Genomic DNA, 13,886 nt, shown 5'->3' on the forward strand with positions numbered 1-13,886 from the left:
AACCATCCAGTTGTGCCAGCCTCCTTGGTTATTTTCTACTCAAGTTTCAGTTCTACCCATCAGTTGTGGCATCCTCATTGATTATTGTCTACCCAAATTCCATCCTGTTGAACCATTCTACAACTGTGCAACCTTGGAAGTTATTCTATCATTCAGCTTGGACATGTACTTGCCCATATTCGACAACTTCATGTCATCTACTGGAGACTCTTCCAGGGTTTTTTGGTGCCTAGAGGCTTTTTTCCTGGTTTGGGGGTTTGACTCCTTGGAGTTCTCTGCGATTTGGTATTTTTACTGGTCAAGGTATCCTCTGAGGGGCCTAGACCCTATTTACATGAAAGGAAGTACAAGGAAACCAAGGGGAATGGGGATCCTGAAGCCAGGTAGACTAGAAGGAAGAAGCCGATGGACCCCAGAGACAGTTCTTCTGAAGGTCAAGGTGATGAGGAAATGAGGGAGGTGCTTTCGTTGTGAGACAGTACACTTGGGCTACAATGTTTGGTCACTGTCTGACATTGTCAACGTGGGGTACTGTGTACATGATGTGTTCTGCTGGTCAATGGATGTTCCTGTGTTGGGTTTACTTTTCAGGTGTCAGGGGATTGGTGTGGTTTGACACACTGGGGTGTTCACATGGCCAATGTTCACATGTGATTTGTACAGGACACTGAGGGTCACTTAATTTCACATGCATGTAATGAGTGCATGTCCCTACTGACACAATGCACCACCACACATACAACCACCCATACATGTCCACACGTGCACACCGATTGCCTTCTCTGCCATGCTGTGTCCCATCAGTGCATGATCACTTACAATTTTCGGATCGTGTACATGCGTCACTGGGTAATTTTAGTTGCTTGTCCTTTTTTATATGATGCTCAAGGTGTATCCCCAACACAGTGGCCGCTCACTGTGCTGTGTGCTGAGCAGTGTGTTGCAGGGGACACACACAGCAGACGGTTTTGGGATTTGTGGATTTGGATTGGGCAATGTGCATGCCAACAGGCTTTCTGCCTTTTGTTGACGGTACAGCTGGTGGCATGCATTTTTGTATGACTTTGTATGTGTGGGATGCTGTTGGTTAGTCATTTCATCTGATTGCATGTCAGGTGTGATTGTGTCAGGCCTGTTTCCATTTATCACGTGGCACTTTGTGACTTATTTGTCATGTGTTGTGCATTTGGTTTGTTCTTTTGCTGTTGCATGCCATGTCATGGTGTGGTCGATGAGGGTAATGGGGGTTGGGAGGGTTTGGGTGACATACCAGTGATTTTAATGGCCTGTGTTTCAGGAGGGTGGTGTGATATGCACCTTGCATGTGTTCCTTTTGGTCACACCGGATTGGTTATGTTTAAGTAGCTAGGGATGCACACAATGTGCCACTTCTGTGGAAACATTTTCAGGGTGGTAAGGTTGTGACAGTTGACTGTCTTTTTGTCATTGATTGTCACCTGGTATGTGCCAGGCCTGTGTGCATTCCACAGGGGTGGCAGTTTAGGTGAAAAATGTGGCCACAAGCTGGGTCCGGGCTGCCTCGGAACATGCCTTTCCCCTCCCATGAGCGGCACCTGTGCATTTGGTTGGGGATGTGGGGGCACCACCATGTCCACCGGTATGCCCCGCCATGTTGCAACATTGTGCAGGACACATGCTGCCACAATGATCCTGCACACTACTAGGGGTGCATATAATAGCTGCCTGCCAGAGCGGTCAAGGGAGTGGAAGCGTGACTTGAGCACTCCGAATGTGCGTTCCACTATGCCCCTGGTTGCAATATGGGCTGCCTTGTATCTTACCTGGGGTGGTGTGGTGGGGTTCCGTATGGGCCTCATCATGTGGGTGCTCACAGGATAGGCACTGTCCCCTGGGGAGGTGAGGATGGTTGTCATTAGTTGGGTTTGTTTATTTGTCTGTGTGTGACATGCATGCATGTGCGCAGACATTTGTACTCACCAATGAGCCATGTATCGCCATGCTTCCCAGCTTCCAGGTCCCGGCTCAGGGCAGACATTCTGTATATGAAACTGTCCTGAGTAGACCAAGGATAGTTTGCATAGACAGACAACCTGCACGTTCATGGAATGCCAGTGCTTGCGGTTGCGATAGATGTGCTCAGTGACCCTAGGTGGATGTAGGGCCACATGGGTGAAATCTATTGCACTCAGCACTTTGGGGAAGTGTGCCACCCTGTAAAAGCCCAGGACCACGGCCTGCCTTTCTACGGGTGTTCTGGACATGTATACGTGCCTGCGGACTGAGGGGGATGCATTCATGATTGCCAACACCTGGTGTAGGCAGCGTGACTGCGTGGGCTATGAGACACCCCCAACTATTGCAGTTGTCCGCTGAAATGACCCAGTGGGCAAAAAATGCAGGACATTGATCACCTTTTCCAAGGGGCTCAGTGCTTGGGAGTACAGGGTGGGTGATGTGAGGTAATCTTCCCACTCCCTGACCAGGTCTAGGATGATATGAGGTGGAAGCCTATACCTGCCATAGACCTCGTCATCAGGCATCCCAAAAAGGCTGGTCCTGGGCAAAAAAATGCAGGCCTGGTTATTCTCCTCTTCCTGTGGTGTCCCACAATCACTGCTGCAAGAAATTCACTGTAGCTGTATATGTGTGTTTGTTGTTTGTGCGCACTTTAATACTGTGCTGGGCCGCTTCCGCCTGCCTTCATGTGGCAGACGTGTTTACGCCTGTGTGTATCTTTTGGTGTGTGCAGATTTCCCCTATTTGATTCCTTGAATACGTATTGTTTGTGTGCGTGTGGGCATTCCAGGTATTTCCCAGCAGTACTTCCCCAGTTATGCCCTCATTTTCACACGTTGTTCCCCATTCCACGTGTTCCGACCCCTTTTTGGTGTGTGTGCTACATGTTGTGCATTTTCGCTGTGGGAATCGCGCACAGCGTTCGGGGTGTCACTGTGACGTCTGCGGCTGTGTGCGCCACGCGTGGTTTCGGCGCAGCTCCCTGGAAAAACGTGCGCACAGACTTCCATGAATCGCTTGCACCACTGATTTTGGCGCACAATTATTCCATGAATCGCCCCCTCAGTATCTTTAGAAAACATTAGCAAAAACCTAACAAACACCAATCTTCTAACAAACGCATACAAAAAAGAAATGGCAGAGTTTAAAAGCACACCTGCCGAAGTACCAAACTAAGTATCTGTGTGTTGTTGCAGAACTTTTAATAAAAAGAGCACAAAGATTATAGATATGACTTGGAAAATAGAGGCCAATGAGGAATCCCAATGGTTCCAATTAACTTTATATATTATAACAGAAAATAAATTCAAAATAAATGACCCCTCAATACTTTTGCACATACTGCAATACAGAGCGTGATAATAACCAAATGCCACCACGTGCTGTCACTGATAACTTTATTCTCACTTCCATAAACTCTCCAAAATCTTAATTTGTATGAGAGCTTTATAATCCAAACAGTACACCCATTTCAAGCTATTATACGCCTTCAACCCAAAAGAGCCAAATTGCCTCCTTCTGAATTATTAAACGGTATTTATCGCAAAGTAGTATATCTGCCATTAGATCCTAATGAAAATGTATAAACTCTAGGAGTGCAACGGCCAATAGATCAATCTTTGATTATCCTAATTAATGGTGTACCAATAAAAGACAAAAGTATTCAGCAACAACCAGTAGATTTAAACAAAGTTTGAAAACCCTTACAATATCTAAAAGAAAACAATGTATACTGCAAAGATATAAACATAGAAAAGAACTTAAGAGAAACCACCCAATATTTCAGGATTCATCACCACCTGGTCAACTTGAATGTGTAGATCCTATTACTGGAATCAATAATTTGGACCAGTATACAATTCACCCACTGCACTCCAAAGACACCATAGACGATGCATTAGAAACATATCAAATGTGTCAAGCCAAAGGATCTCCAATCATCATATGGGAGAAAAGTGTAGAAGCACGTTCCTTTCCTCTACTCTTTCCTACAGGAAAAGGATGAAGATTGGATGAAGGATCTACCCAAATAACAGCATCAGAATATCGCTCTTTACAAATATATTCTGAAGAGCCCAGATTCAGACAAATTGTAGAATACATATTCCACCTTCTGTTCAAAAGGGAACTAGCAACTCTATGTTATGAGTTGCACACACATTAAAAACAGGCTCCAATTTTTTAAACAAGTATGCTACCCAACTGCTTCAAAAGATAAAAGACAAAGATGATGTTTTGCAGTCAAGTATCACAAATCTCTAGGCAAACATGAGTACTTGAATACTGGTTCTGACGTCATGACGTACTGGTTCCTGTGGCACGCTGATGTACATTGCATGCCAAGGAACCTCAGCCTACCCGCATGGTTTGTTACTTTAAGTGGTGCAGATTATGCATGGGATGACTTCTATGACATCTTATGCATAACAAACCAAAAGATAGAAGGCATAGACATACAAACACCAGGAGAACTCTGTTCTCTTGACCCTGTAAATCTATCAAGATACTTTCACCACCACTTTATTGCCATGCTGCACTTCATCTGCAATAAAAGTACCCCTCCCCTCAGAGATGTGGAACACTTCTTTTGGAGAAAAAAATATCAATTCAGAGGAGCACCACACATCCACATGCTTTTGTGGATAAAAGCTGCTCCTAATTTTGGTCATGACAGTGATGCCACTGTTTTGTAGTTTATTCAGAAATACATATCCTGCGACATCTCTTCAGAAACTACACATACTGAGCTATGTACACACATTTTACGCTTCCAAAAACATAAATGTGTCAAATACTGGCACCGCAGATAAAAAAAAAACAAAGGTAAATACTACACTAAATGCTGCTTTGGTTTCTCAAGACCAGTTTCAGCAAAAAGACAAGTAAACAGATTGATGCCTTCTGTTAGACACAGTGTGAAAGGCAAACCACCTAAAAACACACACAACATTAAAAGAAAAGAAACTTCAAAGTACATTAATGATTACATAGCAATCATTGCCCTCTTTTGGAATGTAAGCATAGATATACAAAATATTGCAGACAATTCCACTGCTGTTGCAAGATATGTCATAGCCAATCACACTAAAGCTGAGCAAACAGAGCTAAAAGACCTCTGGGATGACATATCACCTGACAAAACACTGTCACAAATATTTTACAGCTTTGGCATAAACATGCTCTCCCGTAGAGAATGTGGATGCTACGAAGCTGCAGACTGTTTTACAGGCACAGCTTTATATGGCAAATCTGAACACATAGTCAGGCTAAGCCTTGGTCCAGCTGCATCGAGAAAAAGAGGACATGTTAAAAACAATATATTAGACACATATTACCCAAACAGACGTACTGATTTGGAAAACATGTAGCCCAAAAATGCTCCTACAAAGTAATGTCAAAACATATAAAATAACTGTAAAATATGTCGTCTCAGCTTTTGAAGGAAGCCTCCTCAAACTTACCAAACCCAGCCTAATTAATCATATAAAATAACCTACCAAACCCAGCCTTATTAATCATATAAAATTATCATTTAAAAGTCCACAGCATAAAGAACTGCATTACATGGCCCTACTGCAACATTTTAAACCATGGAACAAATAAGAAGAATTACTAGGGCAACATGACTCATTTGATGCTGCATTCAATGCAAGTGAAAGCACTATAACATGTCAATTTCAAGGAATACAAACAAATGTTGGACAATGAACGCCAACAAGAGGAAGACGTTCAAGTCCAACTAGATGAAGACACTCCTGAGGGCAGTCTACCTTCTCTTTCAGGAAGTCAAGAACCACTTGGAGAGTCACTCATTCTAAATGAAGCAGACATAGCCATGACTGAAGTAGAAAATACCATGTATCAATATGAACAATCATAAGAAACCTTATCAGTTCTGAAATCACAGCTAAATGATAAGCAATTTAGCATTTACCGAGAAGTGACTGAAGAAATTGAACATTGTTTGAAGCATGAAAGTAAAACTTGTAGCTGTCAAAATTATAAATCTCTGCTCCTCTATGTAATTGGTGAAGCTGGTTATGGAAAAACATTCTTAATTAAAATCATCAGAAAATTCCTTCACAACTTAACAAACAACAACCTTTTAGCTGTTGTAACAGACCCCACAGGTTTAGCAGTCTACAACATAGGGGGTGTTACTTTACAATGCTTACTGCTCCTTCCAGTGGAACACCAAAACAAATTAGAATACTACAAACTATCAGCAGACGCTGCTACTGAAGTACACATAATTCAGAAACAAATCAAAATGCTCCTAATAGATGAGGTAAGCATGGTTTCCAACTTAATGTTGGCTTTAATTCACCTCAGGTTGCAAGAAGTCCTAGAAACGACTACAAACAACTCTTTGGAGGAAAACACGTTATTGCTTTTGGAGGTCTCCTACAGTTCATACCAGTGAAACATGTACCTAGGTTTAAAATCTTAGGACACAAACAGTGCTGCAACACACTTGGCAGCAGAGTAAACGTAAATCTCTGACATTTCCAATACAGAGAACTAACTCAAAACACACGTCAGTCGGCAGACCTCACCTATGCTTACATTTTAAAAAGTATTAAAACTGGTCTTCTTTATAAAGATGCACAATCCATCTTAGATAGTAGACTCATCCAAGACCTATATGGGTATAACACATCTGCTCCTGATGTCATGGAACAATTAGCACAAAACAAGTAGAATTCATGTCCCTAATGCCAACCCTAGCAAGCTGTAGTCAATTCAACAAGACAATGTTAAAAAAAAGAAATGCAACCAATATTGCATATTAGCTCCACAGATAAACTCAAAGTGCACTGCATGACACTTTGTATGTGTCAACAAGCAACAACATGACTAAATAGCTTAGAAAAATGTATTTCCAACACAGCTGGAAAATGTTAATGTTGTGTTTAAACTGCAGAGTAATTCTGAAACATAACATTGACGTAGAGCAAGGTTTAGTCAATGGAGCAAATGGTACAGTTGTTGGCTTCGAGACATATCCATATGACAACAAAATTCAGTTCGTCAACATCGACTTTGACAAACTTTCAGAAGTTAAAAGGATAGGACACTCAACAGCAAGATTCCTTCTTTTCAAAGACATGTATGTACACAGAAAAACAATTATCTCTGTCTCTTACATATGCAGTCACTATTCACAAATCACAATTCAAAAATCTAACCCTAGATCAGGCATTGATTGACATTGTAAGAACAGTCTTTAAAGAAGGTATGCCTTATGTAGAATTATCACATCTATGTACACTCTAAGCACTATTTCTCATCAATATTGGTGCAAACAAAGTCAAGGCTGACATTCCTTGTATCCTAACGTACAACAGACTACGTGCACCCTACAGACCACATCTAGATATGTGCCTTGTTCCTCAAACAGGTACAGTTTTAAAAAGAAAATGAATGCAAATAGAATTTACAAGAGATCTCCCAACAAGACTACCAAAGAATCAAGAAACAAATGCTACTCCATCAAGCATTACAACCACAATAGTATCTAGAGCAAACACAACTGCACATAGATCAGCAGATATAAAGAGAAATATTTCTTCCAAAAAAACAAGTGGAGGTCCAGCATATGACACATAAACAGAACTGTCTGGTCCATTTAAATTTTCCAACACAGCCAGTCTAAATTGCCTTCCAAATGTTGCAATCAATCTTCTGTTACAATTGCCACCAACGTTTCTAAACATTTACTTGAACAGCTCAGACCAGTTGTGTTTGCAAATGCTTGTCCTTCATTGAAAAGCCACAAATAATACTGGCAGCACTTACAGTGTCTCAGGAATAAGGCAAGAATTGGACTACGGTGCCGGAATGGTAACATTCACCATACACACATGAAGATCCACAAGAATTTCTAAAGTACTTACTGCAAGTAATGGGAACCAAAAACATACCTATAAATGAAATCTTGCAGATTTCAAACATGTGGACTGCAGTCTCTGCAACCATGTTTAATAAGAGCACATCTCTAATGAACAATTTGTGGTGTATGTATCTATACCAAATTGTGAATGCATTCCATTTCATCAGCTTGTGCAAAATGCAAATCTTTTGATATTATGAACTTTTTGCAATTCACAAACTTGTTCCACCTTGCACATAAACTCACATAGCCAATATCTGATGATAATGCATTTAAGGTGCAGCATAGATGGTACCAAAAACAACTGAAAGCTTATGAGTTTCAAACATGGGCAGGTATCTCTTGGCAAGAAAACCTTCACAACAGTAGGCATAATCTATCACACTGGTGCCACAACCACTGCAGGTCACTATACTGCATCCATTAAAAAAGAGGATGTGGTTGGTTTGAATGCAACAGCACTTCTGTTACTCTAAAACAGAGATTACCAGCAAATCTGACAAATGCCTACTTATAATTCCTTAAATCTAAATTTAGTCACTGACCTGTGAAACTACAAAAAGTGTGTGCTTTTAAACATTCCCTTAAGTGCAGCACATTTCAAACAAACATACTGTGAAAGTTAAATTCAAATAAATGTAGTCATGTTTTAATGCTGTATAGATTTATTTTTCCCAATGGCCCAATGATTATACAAACAGAAAAAACAACTGTGCAGAACACACAATAATGTTGTTTCAAACATTATACTTAGAATGTAAGAATTTACTGATTATGAAGGTCTACAATGTTTAGTCACTGTCCTGTCGAACTATCAACAGTTAGAATACACCAAATGGTATCTAACCACATCTATAGTATTGCAATGCTACTTTTGAATAGCAAAATAGTTAGAATATGCCAACAGGTATCTAACTTCGGAACTATAAAACTATCAACAGTTAAAATATGCCAACTGGTATCAAACTACATCAATAGTACTGCAATGCTGCTTTTGAAATGCAAAACAGTTTCAATACGCAAACAGATATCTACGTACTTCAAAAATACCTTTAAAAAAGAGTACAACAGTACTTTTGAAAAGCAAGACAGTTAGAATACACCAACAGGTATCAAACTACTTCAAAAATACCCTTCATTGCACTTCAGTGCAATTACACCATTATGATTCTTCCTACTGCAACACTGCTTTTAACAACAAATACACATATTTGTGCACTTTAAACATTCCCCCTAAGTACTGCACACTTCAAACAAACATACTGTGAAACTTAAACTCACATAAATCTAGTAGTTGTTTTTTTATCCTGTATGGATTTTTCTTTCCCTATGACACAATGATTATGCAAACAGAAACAGCAACTGTGCAGAACACACAGTAACATTGTTTCAAACATAGTACTTAGCATGTACTGATTATGAGAGTCTAAAAGGTACATGAATATGGGAGATTATATGCAATGAGACATTGTAAACTATCCTGCCTAATATTTTATACTGTATGTTTTCACATAGAAAGAAGAAAGATGTCTCCTTCATTACCACGTACAACAAATTCAACCTCTACCCCCAATGGCACAGCAATCATAAGTTGCATTTCAATTGTAATATGTCACCATGTTACAAATACTGTACATACACTATCTATAATTACTATACACATATTATTATAATGGTTGTATCCAATGGCCAGATTCAATTTCTATACCCATATTATTATAATGGTTTTGGCCAGTGGCCAGATTCTTGGGTGCATGGTGGTATTTTGCTGTGGTGGTTGTGGCCAGTGGCCAGATTCTTGGGTGCCTACAGCCATGCACCCAAGAATCTAGTCACTGGCCACAACCCCCACAGCATATTACGGCCATGCACCCAAGAATCTGACCACTGGCCACAACCTCCACACCACAACTCGCCCTGAACCTCCCAATTCAAATGACGTCTACAGACATTGAAAAGGACTGCCAAACCTATTTTTCACCTATGAAAACATCCCCATTTCATCTATATTCCACTCTCCTACCCTGACCAAGCCCTCTTTTAGTCACCAAATAACCCCAAATGTGTTTCTCAATCTGTGGCCACTGGCCACAATCATCACAGCATAATACAACCATGCACCCAAGAATCTGGCCGCTGGCCGCTGGCCACAACCACCACACCACAACTCGCCCTGAACCTCCCAATTCAAATGACTTCTGCAGACATCGAAATGGACCGCCAAACCTTGTTTCACCTATGAAAACATCCCCATATCATCTGTATTCCACTCCCCTTCCCTGACCAACCCCTCTTTCAGTCCCCAAATGACCCCAAATATTCTTCTAACGCTGCCTGCCTAAGACTCTGTTTGCAAAATACTGCGCTGTCCGCCCTTAAGCTCTTTTTCCATCTATACATAGAGCCCTGTATCATTTTTTCCAATCCCCCACCCTTCCCAGCCCCTCTTTCCAACAATAAATGACCCAAAAAGTATTTTACAGGCTCTATCCCCAATGATCCATCTGAGGTCAGTTGCGGCTGTCCCTGAATCCAATATGGCGGGCATTTTGGAAAATATTGCACACCTCATGTTTTTTATTGACCAATCAACAAGCTTGCCCAATGTCCGCAGACCTCACATCACCCACTAGGCCAATCGAAAGCCTGTCTGCGGATCAAAAAGGGCAATGATTCTGCAGACTGAACCCAGATATCACTATTTTTTTACCTACTTCTTACCCATTTTGAAGAAAACTTCTCAATGGATTTACACCAAAGTTACAAAAGCACGCCTTCAGGACCAAGCCACTGCTCCTGCCACAAATTTCATGAAAATCCGTACAGCAGTCGGGGCTGTAGATGTGAGCAAACTGTTGTTTTCATTGCATCAGTGGGATCCCCTGTAGCTTTGCCCCCCATTGACCAAACCTCACCCAACTTTGCAGAATCAATCTGACGGGCCATATACTGTTTTTGCAAAGTTTGGCAAAGACTCGTCCAGGCAGGGCAAAGTTATAAGCCGCCCAAAAATATGTGTGTGTGTGTGTGTGTGTGTGTGTCTCCATGTGTAACCTGTAAATATGATCATAGATGTTATTTGCATGGTTACATATCAGATGGCAAGGAGTTAAACCTCAAACATAAATAAAAACGTGTTTTACAACTTGCAAAGTTGAGAAATAAAATATTTTAGGTGCTACACAGAACTCAGCCAGTTGAATAACATCTTCTCAAATCCAAACGGTTGAACCACCCCCACTTCTACCCCTCACTTCACCATCACAGGTACATCCATTTCAGCACAACCACCAACTCCAGGTCACCATTGATTTTCCCAAGCTTGCCTCCTTTTTCATTCGTTAAGCACATTTCTACACCACTGTCCATCCCAGGTTACCAATACATCTCTCAAAGTCTCTTTTTTTGTAATGTCCTTTGCAGATGATCTTCATGAGCCAAATCCAGTAGACGACCCCTGAGGGACACAGGAGGCCCCAAACTGCCCCCAGTTTATATCCTGTGGGCCGTTAACCAATGCATGACGTACAGTGACATATTGCCTGCCCTACTTTGACAATTCACTGCTAACTCAAATTTCTCATAGGCCATTATGGATGTACAACAATTCAGGGTCCTTGTTGCAATGTGCTAGTCATTCTGCCTTGGTACAATACAAGAATCTATCATAGTTTATCTCTCTCTCTCTCTCTCTCTCTCGCCCTCCTTCCCATGGTCTGCCAGAAAAGGTAAACATGACAGTCAGCCAGATCATTCTGTAAGCCCAGATTCCACCACAAAATTATAATTTTGCAAATCCACCATCCACTTTGTGATGTGTATAGACACTGAATTCCAACCTATGCTGGTCAACCCATATGTGAGTGGCTTGTGATCCATTCTGACCCCCATACATATGATATGCCCAACAAAAAGTTAGGGACATGCTTGGAAGCCCACCACACCGACAACGCCTCCCTCTCAATAACTGCATAGTTTTTTCTGCTTCCCTTTTTACCCAGGACACAAATTTTATGGCTCTATATTATCCATTTAGCCACTGTGCTAACACCGCTCCTAGACTCACATCTCTGGCATCAACCGTGAGGATGGTTTTACATGACACATCAAAAATAGCGAAATAACGTCCCCTGTCTGCACCATGTTTGCGCACCTCAAATTCTTCTTGACATTGATGTAACCATCATATAAAGTACATTCATTTTGAGAAGGCCCCTCTTTTGGTCTGTTTTTTTTCTGCATGACACAGTATGCATTTAACATAATACTTGGTCATGCTGGAGTATGACCTAAGTTGATCCATGGAAGATGGATACAAAGTCTGTCTCATGACCTCTACGAAATCCTCTATCGGTCTGATGCTCATACTGTCAATTGCATGCCCCGGATAAGCACCTCTCTACACATTTATTTGACATTTCTACAGTTTAACTGTGAGACCTTTGTCTGATAGAATTTGCAATACTGCATGAACCTGCTCATCATGCTCTGCTCTGTGCTGCCCCACACCAAAATGTATTCTGGAAAATAGCTAACACCCGGGAACATCATCAAACAATTCCTATATGAGGCATTGAAATGCAGTGGATGGCAACGCCAACTCAAAACACATCCTGCAGAGGCTGAATGCTCCAAAAGGGGTTAATATGATTTGTGGATACATGACTCTTAATGCAGCTTTATCTGGTGAAGAGAAATCCAGCATGAAATCCAGCATGAAAAAACCACAAGGTGCTTATCTAACCATATGCTTTCCTTTAGTTCCCTGAGATCAGTGCACACTACCAGTTACAACCACTCTGAGAATTCTGTCGCATCTACCACCCCTCTAACTTCAATTTGTCCAACTCCGTCTTCAAGGCATGCCTGGGTAACATTGGCACATTCAGGACTTGCCTAACTTGTCAATACATACCTGTGGATATGACACCCTCAAAGACTGAGGGGGGCATGCATTTTGTTTTTCCCATACATAAAATCTGCTCTGGCTTCCCCAGATATATTTGAATCTCTACAGTATCTTGATCCTCCCATGCCAACTTGATTATTCCCTTTACAACCGCATACAATGTGTCCTTTGGAGAATGACCCTCGTTTTCTATTTGAGCCCATACATACCCAATTGCTGCTATTATGGCAACCTGGCCATATGAACTGGTGCTTATGTCTTGGGGCAGCAGAGTTGAAATTGACTTGTCGCAACTGCTCTAATGCAATTCTGGGCAAATCATAACATAAAGTGAGCCCGAATCCACCCGTATCTTTAACTCAACTCCATTCACTTTCATGATGTCCTGGAGTAAAACATCTTCAATTTCTATTGCAACATTCACTCCTTCTATCATACTCACAGTCATCTGGCAGCACTTTCCTTATTCAGACTGTCTGCCTTAGATGAGCCCACATGGCATAGCCTGGCAAAAAGCCCCTTTAATCTAACTCCTGGTAGCCCCAGCTCCACATTCCCATTGAAATTATGAAGCAGGTTCACCACGGACAGGTGAGAAGTTTATTCACAGACGCCCCACAGTCACCTCAGCCTGGCATCAACTCCCAAAGAGGACATCACAGGGTTTACCAGTTAGAACGGTACTCAGAAGTGTTGAACAAACAATAGTGACACACTTGTGGCCCAGGCACCATACACCTAATAGCGAGTAACAATATGAAAGTAAATTAAACAATATACCATGGGCCTCATTACGACCCCGGTGGTACGGGGTTAACAACGCTGTAAAAGGTGCCGGCTCTGTTAACCCTGTACCGCCTCATTATAAGGTCCCCTCGCGGGACCTGGTAAGTAACGCCTAGTCAAACCAGGCGTGCTTACCGGGTCCCGTGAGGGGAAGAGGGAGCACACAACGGGCCAACTCGTAATGGCCTGTTTGCTCCCGCTCCCATTCCCATTCAGCCCTATGGGGACTGAAATGGGAATGGGGAAGGACCGGGTCCGGGTCCTTGGAGGGAGGAATTACCGGGCCTTCCGAACTCGGAA

The sequence above is a fragment of the Ambystoma mexicanum genome, chromosome 5q, assembly GCF_040938575.1.
Source record: "Ambystoma mexicanum isolate Mex_15411 chromosome 5q, UKY_AmexF1_1, whole genome shotgun sequence".
Taxonomy (NCBI): Eukaryota; Metazoa; Chordata; class Amphibia; order Caudata; family Ambystomatidae; genus Ambystoma; species Ambystoma mexicanum.